General features: G+C 36.0%; 1 long non-coding RNA gene across 5 annotated transcripts in view; it reads right to left on the reverse strand.

The window, feature by feature from the left end:
• LOC147911780 (uncharacterized) overlaps positions 1–16,825 on the reverse strand; it is a 243,870-nt gene that overhangs the window by 181,801 nt on the left and 45,244 nt on the right. For 4 of the 5 annotated variants that reach the window (XR_015550562.1, XR_015550566.1, XR_015550563.1 and 1 more), the window contains 2 exons: positions 11,314–11,479; positions 8,277–8,440 (listed from right to left, as the gene is read on the reverse strand). The exons of the other annotated variant lie outside the window; for it this stretch is intronic. This is a non-coding gene — a long non-coding RNA (uncharacterized LOC147911780). The remainder of the gene's footprint in view (positions 1–8,276; positions 8,441–11,313; positions 11,480–16,825) is intronic. 5 annotated transcript variants of the gene reach the window in all.

Here is a 16,825-nt window from a genome sequence, read left to right on the forward strand (position 1 = left end):
ATGAATTTGAGACATCCATCCATATTATTTAGTTTACTTGTACATTGTTCATTTCCATTGCGGTATAGTATTCCATTGTGTAAAAATACCACAATTTATCCATTCTACCACTTATGAGCATTTAGGTAGTTTCCAGTTTGGGGTTCTTATGAATAATTAATAATGCTAGTATAAACATCCCAGTACATGACTTTTGGTGGACAAATACACACATCTCTTCTCGGTATATACCTGAAGTGGAATTGTTGAGAAATGGGACTTATGTATGTTCTACTTTAGTAGGTCGCATCAAACAGATTTCTAAATTGGTTGTACCAATTTTCACTCCCACTACCTGCAGTTTATCAGGGTTTCAGTCGTTCTACATGATTATCAGAACTTGGTACTTTTCATCTTTTCGATTTTGATGAGTTATTACCTTTCTCATTTAGATTTGCAATTCATCTGGACTTGATATTAGAATATGATATGAGGTGGGATCCAGATCTTTATTTTTTTATGGATTTCTAATAGAACAGACCATTTATTGAAAAGACCATCTTTTCTCCCATTACACAAAACTGTCACCTTTGTCATAGTATATATGTATGTCTATATAGTGTATATATATGTATGTTATTTATATATATACAGACACAAGTGTCTGTTTCTGAACTCTGTATTCTGTTCCATTGTTCATTTTTTCTATCATTAGGCTAATATTAATTACTATAGACCTGAAATCTGATCTCTTTGTCTCCTTTTTTCCCTTGCCATTTGGCAATAATTTGAAATTTTCATAAATATATTCTTCAATAAATGAAAATAGAGATTGTTCAAAATTATAATTTTTGAAGAGGTCTAAATGAATGATTACTCATAAGTATTGTGCCAACAACTCCTGTTGCCTTTCAACCCTATATTCACCTTACTATATTCAGTTTTATGATGCAAGAGCTATGACTCTGTTACATATATTTTTCCTTTGCCAGCTGATTTATTGTTAGATTCAAAGAATGGAGTTGGGGGATGACAGACCACTAAAGAGAGACTGGAAAGCATGAGAAGGGTAAAGGGAACTTGTACATTATTGTCTTCCTTGCTGTTTCATACCCTGGGAATAGCCCCTCAGCTATTTCTTCCAGCATCAAACTACTTTTTGGCACTCCCAGATCTTCTCATTATTTCTCCTCACAGACATCAGCTCTAGCTAAGTAGAATCTACTCATCACAGCTCCGAAACCCCTTCCTCCAAGCTTCTAGATTCTAATAACCTAGAATCTTTCCTTGTTTCTTAGGAATGGTAGCTGCTTCCTGTAGGTATCATATCTGTGTCACTTCAGTGTTATTTTTTTGCCTATTCAGTCCTCCAATACCTGTGCAATCAATTCTCTATATTAAATTATAACTGCTGAAATCCTTGATGTGGTTTCTGTTTTCCTGAGGACTCTAATACAGGCACAGGTATTCTATGCTGTAAGACATAATTGGTTGCTGGGCTACAGTTTTTCAAGTTTAATTGTCTCAGGTTTGTGAAAATTAATAAACAGAAACCTCATTTAAAGTGGAGTCAAGAGTCCAGAAGGGAGAGCTCTTATGCCCTATGATGATGGCAGAGCCCAATAGGAAGAAGAAAGACTTCCTGTTCTTGCCTAGCAAGAGCTCAGCCAATGAGAGACTGTCACAACTCAGCCAATGAAAAGCCACTATACTTTGAACTCTCAAGTCCTCCAATGGACTTTTGTTTACAATAGCCCTCCTAACTTCCTCTTCCCTTTTACAAAAGAGTTTCTCCTCCCTTTGTTGCTCAGAACTTGCATGTGGTTCGCAGAACCCAAATTGTAATTCTTTGTTGACCCTGAATAAACCTCTTTTTGCTGGAGAAATAATTGGCTGCCTGCTTAAGGTCAACATTTGGTGGCCTGTACAGGGATCCAGAGAAGATCCCCAACAACTCTGAGGCTGGTGGGCAAAGAGGTGTTGGCACCCAAGAGCCCACTAATCTCACTCGTTTTCTCACCAACCCTGGGATTGAGGGTAAGTCTTTCTTTTGGATCCAAGCTTATGCTCTCTTTGTGTTTTGAAGCTCTCCAGGGTCTATTTGGGATCTATGTTAAGGCTTTGTCCTTTTCCGATTAAGGCCTTGTTTTGTCTTTGAGAACTCACTTGGCATTTCTGAATCAGGCTGTTCCACTGGAACTATGTTGTTCAGCCTTTGGCGTGATTTCTTTGGAACTGGGTTGTTCTATTAGAACTATGCTGTTTAGGCTTTGACTTAATTCCTTTGGTATTAGTTCTAGTGAAACTGTGTTTTCAGCCTTCAACCTAACTCCTTTGGGATTAGGCTGTTCCGTTGGAACTGTGCTGTTCAGCCTATGGCCTGACTCCTTTTGGATTAGGATGTTCCCTTAGAATTGTACTGGTATTAAGCCTGTAGGCTGTTTGAACTGTTCAAGCTGTTTGAGTTGCAAGCTGTTTAAGCTGTTTGAGCTGTTTAGGTTGTTTGAAAATTATTATTTTACTCTGAGAGAAAGCTCTGTGAAATGGGATCCCAATTATCTAAATATTTTGAGGGACCCTGGGCCGATTTTATGTTTAAAGAACAGAGTCCTTCCTAAGGACAGCTAATTTTTGACAAAGGAGCCAAGAACATACAATGCAGAAGGTCTCTGCAATAAATGGTGTTCGGAAAATTTGACAGCCACATGCAAAAGAATGAAAGTAGACCCTTACCTTACACCATACACAAAAATTAAGTCAAAATGGATTAAAGACTTGAATGTAAGACTTGAAACCATGAAACTTCTAGAAGAAAACATTGGCAGTATGCTCTTTGACATTGGTCTTAGCAGCATATTTTCAAGTACCATGTCTGACCAGGAAAGGGAAACAATAGAAAAAATAAACAAATAGGACTATGTCAAACTAAAAACTTGTGCACAGCAAAGGAAACCATCAAGAAAATGAAAAGACAACCTAACAATTGGGAGAAGATATTTGCAAACCTTATACCTGATAAGGGGTTAATCTCCAAAATATATAAAGAATTCATGCATCTCAACAAGAAAAAAACTAACAAGCCTATTAAAAAATGGGCAAGAGACCTGAACAGCCATTTCTCAAAAGAAGATATACAGATGGCCAACAGACACATGAAAAGATGTTCAACATCATTAACTATCAGGAAATGCAAATCAAAACTACAATGAGATATCACCTCACACCCATCAGAATGGCCATAATTAACAAGACAGGAAACAAGTGTTGGAGAGGATGTGGAGAGAGGGGAACTCTCATACACAGCTGGTGGGAGTGCAAACTGGTGCAGCCACTATGGAAAACAGTATGGAGATTCCTCAAAAAATTAAGAATAGAGCTACCATATGATCCAGATATTCCACTGCTGGATATTTATCCAAAGAACATGAAAACACCAATGCATAAAGATACACACATCCCTGTATTCATTGCAGCATTATTCACAATAGCCAAGACTTGGAAGCAACCTAAGTGCCCATCAAGGGACAAATGGATAAAGAAGATAGATTTGGTAAATATACACACTGGAATACTATTCAAACATAAGAAATGATGAAATCTGGCCATTTGGACAACATGGATGGACCTTGAGGGTATTATGCTAAGTGAAGTAAGTCAAAGGAAGAAAGAATATGATTTCAATCATAAGTTGAAGATAAAAACAACAACGAATAGTTACATAGAGACAGAGAGTGGATTGGTGGTTACCAGAGGGGAAGGGGGAAGGGAGGAGGGCAAAAGGGGTGATTAGGTACATGTGTATTGTGATGGATGATAATTAGTCTTTGGGTGGTGAACATGAAGTAATCTACACAGAAATGGAAATAGAATGATATACACCTGAAATTTATATAATGTTATAAACCAATGTTAATACAAAAAAAAAAAAAAAAAAGCAGGGTCCTTCCTCATGCACATTTCTAAATAAATGCACTGACTTAACCAAAGATAATTTAGAACACCAATGGCGATTATGGGGAACTTCTGAACTCCCCAAACTTACTTTTCTTAAAGCTGAATTAGACAACCATAGCTGGGAAATTTCCAAAATTGCATGGAATGCCTATTTCAATTGGCATTTTGAGGCTTTCAAATGTTATCAGGAGTCTAAAATTCCCTCTTTGCAAAATAAAATTTTAAGATTAACTGAGGCAAACAAATGATTAAAGAAAGATAAAATGTCTTCTGAAGCCTCTTATTCCTCTTCCCTGGCTTCTTTGTCTCAGGCTCTGCCTCCAGTGCCATCTTCCTCCTTCCTTTCTATGCTATCTACACCTCCTCTATACCTTCAGTTCTCCCATACTAACTATTTCACTGAACTTGCCCTTTTTCCTGAACCTCTCCCCACTCCCTCTTCCTCTGAATTTATCAAACCCTGTCCCTTTAAAATTAAGCCTTCTGATGATCCAAAGGCTAAACCCTTAATTTCTTATATTCCTTGGACTAAATCTGAACTGCAAGCCTTAGTCAAAGATTTTCCCAAAGTAACTGAAGATCCTCACAGATTTGCTGAAGAATTTAATACAGTCATTCAAACTTATCAGCCTGGTTTCTCTGACTATATCAGCTAGTTCGTATGCTTGTAGGTGAAAGCCAGGCCCAGCAATGGATGAAAACTGCAAATTGGAAAGTCCTGAAAGGTCTCTAGAATTACAGCTGGGAGTCCAATCTGCTAACCTGTTGTATGATCAGGCCCCGGCAACAGCTAAGTGACTTTATCAGGCAATTCCTAGGGCTTTCTCAAACCCTGTTGATTGGAACAAAATCCAGGCTTGTGCACAAAAACCCGATGAGCCTGTTCCTGACTATTACAATTGACTTTGGATTGTTTTTAAAGGAAATTCTGGTCTTTCTCCAGATATTTATTCCACCCAAGTAGCTTTTAACTATATGTTTATGAATGGGATGAACCAGAGCCTTTTCCTTCTAGTAAAAAGGAGCATGATAGAATGGGAAACTATGTCCACTCCAGATTTTGTTCATCTGGCAAACCAGCTCTCTTGCACTCTAGATGAGTCACCTAAAAGAAAGACTGGTAAAATACTTAAATCTTCAACTCTGGCAAATGAAGACTCCTAAATGAAACCAAAACTTCCTAGTTTCTGCTATTACTGCAAAGAGCCAGGACACTGGAAAAGAGATTGCTACAAATTTAAGCACATCAGCCGCCTTCAGTCCTCTAACCAGCCTTTCCAATGTCCTCCAACTCCTCACTGACAGGGCTCCAAGGAAATACAAGGGCTCTTCTCAATCCTCCGTCTTAATTGGCTTGGAGAAACATTTCTCCAGATTGGAGATGAATCTCTTTCTGTCCTAATTGATACAAGATCAATGGTGCTTAACCCCACTACTATAAAGCTTTTCCTGTCTAGGAGTATTAAAGCAGTTCAAGTAGTGGAGATTTCTAATAAACCTCAACGAGTTCCTGTATCTGAATCTATTCCCTTTTATTTAGGCCCTTTGAGCGACAGACACCCTTTTCTCCTTAGTCCCTCTGTCCCTGTTAATTTATTAGGCTGAGACTTCTTGGAAAAGTATCATGCTGGAAATTCTTTCTCCCGAAAGGGGAATAATTCTAGAATTTGACAGTAGCCATCAAAGTAGTCAACCAGGTGAATTAAATGACCCTTTGACATCTTTTATTTGCTTTGTGTCTGATGGTACTAGAGCTGATTCTGGAAACACTGATCACTTGTCCCTATTGAATCAGCTGCCACCCTTTTTATGGGCAAAATTTTCAACCAATACTGGTAAAATTCATAGTGTACCTCCCATCAAGATTCAAATAGATCCCTCAAAACCTCTCCCCAGAATTAATCAATACCCTGTAAGTAAAGAAGCGTTTCAAGATATAAAGCCCATAATAGAAGATTACAAGGCTCAAGGCCTCATTATCCCTTGTACTAGTCCCTGGAATATTCCTATTTTACCTGTGAGAAAACCCAAGGGCTGAGGGTGGAGGTTTGTCCAGGACCTCTGAGCAATAAACAACAGTGTTATCCCTCGACATCCTGTTGTTCCTAACCCTCATGTGCTACTAACGTCCATTTCCACTGGAGCTAAATTCTTTACTGTAATTGATTTATGCAGTGTATTCTTTAGTATTTCAGTTGATGAAGCTAGCCAATATTTTATTGCTTTCACTTGGGAAGGAAAACAATTCACCTGGACGGTAGTGCCCCAGGGTTTTACTGAGAGTCCTTCTTATTTTTCACAAATCCTGAAAGCTGATCTGCGTGATATACAGTTCCCTAGAGGTTTTACTTTCCTGCAATATGTGGATGATTTGCTTCTTTGCTCTCCCTCCTAAGTCTCCTCACAGGAAGACACCATCCACTTACTAAAGCTTTTAGCCTTAAAGGAACATAAGTTTGCCAAAGAGAAACTACAGTTTGCCCAAATCCAGGTTTTGTATTTAGGGCATCTTATATCAGAACAAGGGCTACACTTGGATCCAGATGGTCTTCAAGGTCTCCTAAGTTTCCCAAAACTAAGCACCAACTGTGAGGTTTTCTTGGGCTAGTTGGTTATTGACAAAATTGGATTCCAAATTTCTCTCTTATGTCCAAACCTCTGTATGTTTTACTAAAGAACGATAACTCCAATCCAATTTTACAGGAAGAACCAGACAACATAGGCTTAAGGCCTTAAAGGAGATTTTGAGGAACCCACGTGCCCTTGGACACCCAATTATCAGATTCCCTTTTTCTTTTTTGAAAAGAAAGGTAATGCTCTTGGGGTATTCACCCAAAAACGTGGGGACCACCATCGACTCATAGGGCATTATAGCCAGCAACTGGACCCTGTGGCATGGGGATAACCCCCTTGTCTTTGAGCAATTACTGCCATTGCCCTTTTGGTTAAGACCACTCAGGAAATTCTTGTGGGATCCCCTTTAACCATCTTTGTACTTTATACAGTAGAATTGCAACAATTGGCCTCAGAAAAGGAAAAATAAGAGTGAAAATTCATCAATTGTTGGTTGGATAAAAAGAGAAAGCTCTGGTTAAGACCAAATAACAACCCAGTTCTATTGGAGACTCTAAAATTTCCACTCTTCACCACTATACATGCATTTCACCATTGGTTTACTGATAAAATGATAGCATTCATGAATCAATATTGATGAGGAATCATTAAAAAGGCTGCAAAAAGTGCCTACCTCGCTTGTCCCACTTGTCCAAAATACAATTTAGGGAAGCCTATTTGTACTGCTCCCAGACATTTTAAACTGCCTAATGGACCATTCAAAGTTTGGCAAATAGATTTCATACAACTTTCCTTGTCTCATGGATATTAAATATGTTTTAGTTGTGGTCTGTATGTTTTCTCACTGGACTGAAGCCGTCCCTTGCAGACAGGCTACTGCTTCTTCTGTGGCTAAAGTCCTTTTGAAAAAGATTGTCCCTACCTGGGGAACTCCTCTCGAACTTCATAGTGATCGAAGAACCCATTTTATTGCACAAGCACTTTGACAAGTCTGTGCTGTTTGGCCAGTTTTATAACACTTTCACTTCACTTACCACCCTCAATCCTCTGGTTTAGTCACATGCGCTAATAGCATTACTAAGACTCAAATGGCAAAATTTGTAGAGACTCTCTGAATACCTTGGCCAAAAGCACTGCCATTGGTCCTTCTAAATCTCGGATCTACCCTTTTTGGAACTCATAACCTCTCATCCTTTAAGATAGTCACAGAATGCCCAATGCACTTGGCTCCTGTCTCTTTTGACCTACACATGATAAAAAGAGATTTACTCAAATATTGCAAAGGCTTAATCACTTCTGTTAAAAATAACCATGTTTTGGTAGAGCAATCTTTTCATAGTGCATTCCAAGGAGACAGAGACTTTAAGCATCACACCTTGCAACCCGGATATTTAGTTCATTGGAAAAGATACCTCCAGAAGGACTCTCTTTAACCTCGCTGGAAAGGCCCCTAGCAGGTACTGCTAACTAACCTTTGTATTACAAAAATCCAGGGAATAAACTCTTGGATTCGTGTGATACACCTAAAGAAAGCATCAAACCCTGATTGGACCTGCACATCATCTGATGACCTAAAAGTAAAGATTTTCCAGAAGTTGAAACAGATCACATCTGATGAGACAGCTTTCCCAAGATTTCTGGACCAAGCCCATTGGAAGTTTGTCTGTCAAAACTTTGATGATGACGGAGCGCTTTGGATGATCTCCAATGCCTATCTTGATATCATTTGGACTTTAGAATAAAAAATGCCTGAGAGTTCTCCCTCCTACCTCTCTTTGTAATCAAATGTGACCTCAATAGGTTTCCAGTCTGTGACTTTCCCTCCAACGTGGGACGCAACACGCAGGAAAAGTCCTTCCTGGCATCAAGGGACAAAAGACTGATGGAACTGGAAAAACCTGACTCTTGATTAGCAATGCTTTCAGAGAAAGATCTGTCAAAAGAAAGAAATATGAAAATTAATAAACAGAAACCTCATTTAAAATAGAGTCAGGAGGTCAGAAGGGGGAGCTCTCATGCCCTATGACTATGGCAGAGCCCAACAGAAAGAAGAAAAACTTCCTCTTCTTGCCTGGCAGGAGCTCAGCCAATGAGAGACTGTCACAACTCAACCAATGAAAAGCCACTATATTTCCTATTTTCAATTCCTCCAATGGACTGTTTACAATAGCCCTTCCAACTTCCTCTTCCCCTCTATAAGAGTTTCTCCTACCTTTGCTGTTAAAAACTTACAAGTGGCTCACCATGGGTACAGATCTCGAACTGCAATTCTTTGTTGATCCAGAATAAGCCCATTTTTGCAGAGAAATAACTGGCTGTCTATTTGTTTAAGGTCAACAGGTTAAATTTTTATTGTCCATATCCACAACATTATAAATTGTATTCTAATTCTGAAAACAAAATGTCATACCATAGAACATAAAAATTAATTATGAGTATAATTTAAGTAAATCCAACTCACACAATATTAATTTAAAAAATGTTGCTTTACATAATCCTTTTGGAAAGAACAGTTTGCACAGTAAATGTCATTTAATTGGTTGTGTTGCTGATTGTCTGCTCCTGGTATTAGATATCAGCATGATTATCATGTTTAGGTTTGTTTTGGGTAAGAAGGTAGAAAGCAAAAATCAAGCAAGATGTCAGGGCTTACCTACATTGTTGAATAATAATAAAAACTGACTTTAATCATACGTGGACTTGGAAATCAATTTTTAGATATGAACTGAAAAGTAGCAGTATGTCACTATTATGATCTGCAATTGCATCCACACCTAAAGTTTCATCATTAGAAATGTATTTTTCTGTTTTAAGATGTGACCCCTATTCAAAGGCAGATGACCTTGTGATGACAAAATAGTAGAGTGAACATGAATAGTTATTTAATGTCACTGGACTCAGTTTCCTCATCTGTAAGATAAGAATAATTGGTACTTATATCATAGAGTTGTTTCAAGGACTAAATGGGAAAAGTAAAACAAAGTGTTCTGGGCCGGCCCCGTGGCTTAGTGGTTAAGTGCGCGTGCTCTGCTACTGGTGGCCCGGGTTCGGATCCTGGGTGTGCACCGACACATCGCTTCTCCGGCCATGATGAGGCCGCGTCCCACATACAGCAACTAGAAGGATGTGCAACTATGACATACAACTACCTACTGGGACTTTGGGGAAAAAAAATAGGAGGAGGATTGGCAATAGATGTTAGCTCAGAGCCGGTCTTCCTCAGCAAAAAGAGGAGGATTAGCATGGATGTTAGCTGAGGGCTGATCTTCCTCACAAAAAAAAAAAAGTGCTCTGTACAGTAGTTTACAAATATGAAGCACTCAATAAATCTCAGTATTATTATGATACTTATGATTATCAGCCATTAACTCCTTAATTATAGTATCTGACTCCAAATTCAAAATTACCATGGCAGATATTCTAATCATCATAGCATAAGCCAGTGATGGGACCTTGAGGATGGGATGGCACTGTACAAACTTTGAACCACTCCTATGGCTGAGGGTGGAAGTTCTCAGAGCAGATAAGATGAGTGTTTAGATGAGCCTGGATAGGTTAATAGTGACCTGTTCATAAAGGGTTGTTTTGGTTAGTCTGCATTTTTCCTATGTGTAACGAGGAGCTTGTCACAGATTTAGATTAATGGAGTGATATGATCAAACCGACACTTTGGAAATCTCACTCCACAGTTCTATGAAAGATACCATGATAAGAGTTGAGAATGAGTCTTGACTATTACACAAGCCTTAGGAATTTACTGTAAAATTTGACTTGAAATTGTATGATAGACTAAACCAAGGAATTATGCTTAGCGCTTATTCAATACAAAACTAGCACATAGAAAGTACTGAACAAAATCTTTCAATGAATTTTATATTTTTTATTAATTCTGAGCTTTATGCAATTTGTAAATCCATTTAACATGTTATTCCATAGTCTAGGAGTTGTGTAAAAATGTTTTTTTGGATATTCCAAACTCATTTCCATTTCCTTAAACCTTGCCATTTCATGTCCTGGGCCCATTATCAATTGTAGTACAATAAATTCTCAAAGATAGCATTTTCACATGACTATAGTTCAAATAATAAGTTTAAAAAAATGTATTGAGGCACTAAAAGTATCCTATTAATTTCCAAAGAAAAAATTATTATACTACATAAAATATTTTTTAACCTAAATACTTGTTATACTATAATTTTTAAAACTTGAAAATCTACATATGGTATATGTGGCAACTATTTATTCACTAGAATACCATCTAACTTGATTCCCTTGGCAAGACATTTCATTTTTCTGATGTTAATTGTCCTTGACTATAAAATGAGGGAAATGAGTAACCTATTATTTAATCATGGTAAATAACTATAATCAGACTATGTGAATCAGGGTTATATTTTAATCATCTCTGTGTCCCAAGTAACAAACTATCTGGAACATAATCAAATTAGTAATAATAATAATAACTAACCTTTAGTGAACACTTAGAATGAGTCAAGCACTAATATTAGTGCTTCAGATATATTAAATTATTTAATCTTCAAAACAACTCACAATGGTATATAAAAGAATACTGAGAGACTTCCAGCTTATACTTTGACATGTAAAGAGTTTGGAAGTTGCCAGGCTCAGCCTTACAACAAGAAAGAAACTAAAAATCAATTACTTTTCTTGAACCCATCAGAAACGTAAAGTGGGCAAACCACTGCACTGAAATGTAGAGAGAGAGCTAAATCCAGAGAGTCATAGCCGAGATGTGCTTACAGGGAGCATAAGCTGCAGGAGTCATAACTGGTAAAAAACACTTACATGGTAATTTTGGTGAATTGTTGGAAGCTGAATGTGGACTACAATGAGAGTGAGAATCTCCTGTGGATCACAGTCTTAGAAGGGGCCCCACAATTTCATGAATTTTACTTCCAGGGATCCCATCAGGTTCTCACAGTGAAGATCCAAGAATCACGCACTTATGGCTCTGGCAGAGGGAGAGGAAGAAGAATCATTGTGAAATATAACCAGAGAGTTTTCCATAACAAAGGCCTACTTTCAAGGGAGAAGACTTTGCCAGAAACTTATCTTTCTCAAGGAAGGACAAATATCCAATTCCAGTCCTCTCTAGTCTTCCTTTATCATCTAAGCTGTTGGGGGGAGATAATCTCTGTCAATGGAGAAATACTTGCGAAAGTGAAGCCCAGAGACACAAGACTACTAAAAGATGGAAACTTATTCATAACATTATAGAACACTTCTCCGCCACAACTTACTGCCATACCAATAGGGCTCCAATATAATAATAGTGAATTACAACTGACTGCAAGATGCAGACTCTCTTTGAGGAGGAATACTTAGGGAATTCCAAAGTCAAGAAGTGAGACAAAACGAAACACAAGAGGAATTTGAAGACTCTGGCATCAACAGCTACAGCAAACATGAAATACAGCACAACTCCTATAGAGATTTATATAAAATCTCATTATAAAGACCTATTTACCTCAGTTCTTATTTCTGATGTCTGGTTTTCAACAACAAACTACATTACAAGGCATATGCCAAAAGCTGAGAACAAACACAGTCTTAAGCAACAAAGCAATTATCAAAACCAGACTCAGATCTGATACAGATGTTGGAATTATCAGAAAGAGAATCTAAAATAACTATAATTAACATGTTACGGGTTCTAATGACAAATGCAGACAACATGGAAGAACAGATAGCTAAATGTAAACAGAGAGAAATTTTAAGAAAGAATCAAAAGGAAATGCTGGAAATCAAAAACACTATAACAGAAATGAAGAATGCTTTTGCTGGGCTCACTAACAGAGTAAACATGGCTGAGAAAAGAAATCAGTGAGCTTGAAGATATGTAAAGAGAAACTTCCAAAACTGAAATGTAAAGAGAAAAAAAAAAAAGAATAAAAATGAACAGAATATCCAAGAACAGTGGGACAATTACAAAAGATGTAACATACAGATAACAGGAATACCAGAAGGAGAAGAAAGAAAGAAGAAATATTTGAAGTATTAAAGACTGAAAATTTCCTAAATTAATGACAGATACCAATCTATAGATTCAAGAAGCTCACTTTCTCAGAGTTGTAGATTAAAAATTCTACACCTCATATCATATCATATTCAAACTGCAGGAAACTAAAAAGAAAGAGAAAAATCCTGAAAAAAGCCAGGGTGGGAGGAGCACCTCACTTATGGAGGAACAAGAAAAAGAATTAAAGCAGACTTCTCATCAGAAAGCAGGCAAGCAAGAAGAGAGTGGAGTAAAATATTTAAAATGTTAAAATGAAAAACAAAACAAAAACACCATCCTATCATTCTATATTCAGTGAAATTATCCTTCAAAACTGAAGGAGAAATGGATTTCTTTCAGACAAACAAAAGCTGAAGGAATGCATCACCAGCAGAACTTCTCTTAAAGAAATATTAAAGTATTTCTTCAAGGAAAAGGAAAATGTTATACATCAGAAACTGGAATGTACATAAGGCAGGACTAACATGGGTGAATTAACGTAGATAATATTTTTTCTTTTGCTTATTCTTAATTGATCTAAAACATAACTGTTTAACATAATAATAATAACAATGTATTGAGTGATCATAGAGTATGGATAACTGAAATGAATGATAGCAATGTCATAAAAGATGAGAAGGAAGAATTGGGAACACTCTTTTATAACATAGTTGCAATACTCGGAGTGGTATAGTGTTATTTAAAGGTAGTCTCAGATTAGTCTTAAAGGAATATTGTAAATTTTATGGAAATCACTAACTTAATTTTAATAAGAGAAGTATAATTGATATGCTAAGAGAAGAAAATGACGAAAATTTTAAAAATCAAACCATAAAAATGTTCAATTAAAACCAGAGAAGCCAGGAAAAAAGAGGAGTGAAGAAAGAAATGAAGAATAAATGTAATGGATAGAAAACAGATATAAGCATGATAGATATTAATTCAACTAGATTAATAATAATTTTAAGTGTGAATGGTCTGACAACAATAAAAAGGCAGAGATTATAAGTATGCATTAAAAAACAACATCCAACTATATGTCGTCTACAAGAAATCTATTTTAAATATAAAGACACATATAAGTTAAAAGCAAAGAGATGAATGAAAATATACTTTTCTAATACTGATCAAAAGAGAACTGGAGTAGCTATAATAATTTCAGACAATGCAGACTTCAGAGGAAGGAAGATTATCAGGAATAAAAAAGGGGACACATGATGTTAAAGGGGTGCTTTCTCCAAGAAGATATAAGAATCCTACACATGTAAGCACCTAACAATGGAGTGCCATAATAGATGAGGCAAAAACCAATGGAACTGAAGGAAGAAATAGAAAAACTCACTATTTAATTGGAGACTTCAACAACCCTCTATAATTAATTGATATATCAAATTGGCAGAAAATCAGTAAGAATATAGATGACCTGAACAGCACCATCAATCAACTTGATGTAAATAACATTTATTGAATACTCCATCCAACAACATTAGAATACACATTTTTCTCAATCTCACATAGAACATTCAAGGTACAAGGCATACTGGGTCATGAAACACACTTTAACAAATTTAAAGGAATATAAATAATACAAAGTATGTTGTGAGATTACAGAGGAGTTAAGTTAGAAATCTATAACAGAAAGTTAACTGGATAATACCTAACTATTTGGAAATTAAACACACACACACACACATACACACACATAAATAATCCATGGGTCAAAGAGGAAATCTCAAGAGAAATTAAAAAAATATTATGAAGTAAACCAAAATGAAAATACAACTTCTCAAAATTTGAGGGATGCAGCAAAAGTACAACTTAGAAGAAAATTTATAGAATTAAGTGCGTGTATTTAAAAAGAAGAAAGATTTAAACTCAATAACCCCAAGTACCGCCCTAAGAAATGAGAGAAGGAAGAGCAAGAGAAGTATAAAGCAAGTGGAAGAAAAGAAATAACAAAAATTAGAGGAGAAATCAACAAAGTTGAAAACAGGGAAGCAATAGAGAAAATCATTGGAAACAAAAGCTAGCTCTTGGAAAAGATCAGTATAATTGATAAGCCTCTAGCCAAGCTAACTAAGAAAAAAAGAAAGACGCAAATTACTAACATGAGAAATGAAAAACGGATCATCCCTACAGATCTCATAAACATGAAAGGTATAATAAAAGGAATACTAGAAACAGCTCTATGACCACACACTTGATACCTTAGATGAAATAGATCAAATACTTGAAAGACACAAACTATCAAAACTCACACTAGGAGAGATTGATATAAATTGAATCATTAATTAATAATCTTCCAAAAAAATAAAGCACCAGGTCCAGATGGTTTCCCTGGTTAATTCTGCCAAACATTTAAGGAAGAAATGATAGCAATATTTCACAATCTCTTCCAGAAAATAGAAGCAGAGGGAATCCTTTTCAACTCATTGTTTAATGTCAGTATTACCCTAATACCAAAACCAGACAGAGACATTACAAGAAATAAAATCTGCAGACCAATACATCTCATGAATACTGATGCAAAAATTCTCAACAACATATTAGCAAATAGAATCCAAGAATGTCTGAAAATAATTATACCCCAAGACCAAGTAGGATTTATTCCAGGGATTCAAATTTGGTTCATCATTTGAAAATCAGTAAATATCCACAGCATCAAGAAGCTAAAGAAGAAAATGTATTTGATCATATTAATTAAACAGGCCTCATTTGCCCACAAAAAAATAAATAAATAAAACTAAAGAAATCTGAATAATGTATGGACTGTGGTTAATAATGAGATATTGCTATTGATTTATTAATTGTATCAAACATACCATACTAACGCTACATGTTAATAATCATAGAAAATGTCTTTGAGGTATATGGGAACTCTCTGTACTATCTGCACAAGTCTCAAACTGTTCTAACATTTACAAAAGTTTGTTAAAAACAGTGAATAGCTAAGAAACGTGTAACTTATAATAATGTGTAATATAAATATAAACATAAAATACTTAACATTGATGGCAATAAGAACTTGGAAATGTAAATTTATATAAATATATACATTTACATAAATGTATATGCAACTGTATTCATGTATACATATGTGTATTAAATATATTTATATATATACATACAGAGACAGAGAGAGAGAGAGAATGTGGTTTGTTGCTTGTTGTTAATGGTTTGGGTAGTAGTGTAGATTTTTAAATGATTGCACTTGTTCCCCCCTTTTTATATCAAGGCCCCTTGCAATGTAATTTTGCAGCTTCTTCCATTAAATTTCAGAGTATGTTTTTCCCCAACACATGAATCTGGGCTAGCTTTGAGATTTGTTTAGGCTAATAGAATGCATCAGGAGCAATATTGAGCTAGTTCTGAACCTAGGCTTCAAGAGGCTTTGAATGTTCTGCTGTCTTTCTTGTTACCCTGTCTAGAGTGAACTAACTCTGGCTAGCCTGTTGGATGATGATAGACATGTCCCAGTTGCCCTAGCAAATCCAGTGAAGAGCCAGTCAACCCCCAGAAGCAGAGCTCTTACGGGACCAATAGCTGACAGCAGATACCTCAATGAGCACTGCTGAGACCAACAGACCCACTCACCTAATCCCAGGCCAAATTGTAGACCTACAGAATTGTGAATTAGACGGATATTGCATTGTCATTAAGTTTGGGGGTGGTTTATTATGCAACAAAAGCTATTACAGGTTGAGTTTGTCAACTAGACTTTTGATATATAAAAATCTGTAATATTTTATAAATCATTTCTAATAAATATTGTTCTATTTTGTTATATTTTACTTACCTATTGGGAATAATATTGAATGACTGCTTCAGAAAGTGATTCTCATATCTATTTCTAGATTACTAATCAAAAATATTTTATTAGATTAGGCAGTGAATACAATTATTGCAGTCATTCAAGTAATTTCTGTCCCTGTGATACATAAACAAGCACGCATATGTTTATTCCCATTTTTTGGTAGTTTGTCGTAGTGAATTTCAGTCCATCTTTTTGAGATTATTTTTCAAGTCTATTATAGCACAGTGGTATAGTAGAAAGAAAATTAAAATGGTTGTCAGGAGAATGGAGTCTGAGACTTGGATTTGCCACTTACTCTATGACATTGGCAATTTACTATAATCCTCTGAGCAACATATTATTCAAATATAAAATGAGAGGATTAAAGTAGAAGATTTTTAAGGTGTCTTTCTAGATCTAATATTTTATCAGTCTATAATTCTAAGACATTTAATAATTATAGATTTATTCATTACATTAACTTTTTTATCATATATGTATGGAGA

The sequence above is a fragment of the Ceratotherium simum genome, chromosome X (genome assembly GCF_057802395.1).
Source record: "Ceratotherium simum simum isolate JZ-2026a chromosome X, ASM5780239v1, whole genome shotgun sequence".
NCBI lineage: Eukaryota > Metazoa > Chordata > Mammalia > Perissodactyla > Rhinocerotidae > Ceratotherium > Ceratotherium simum.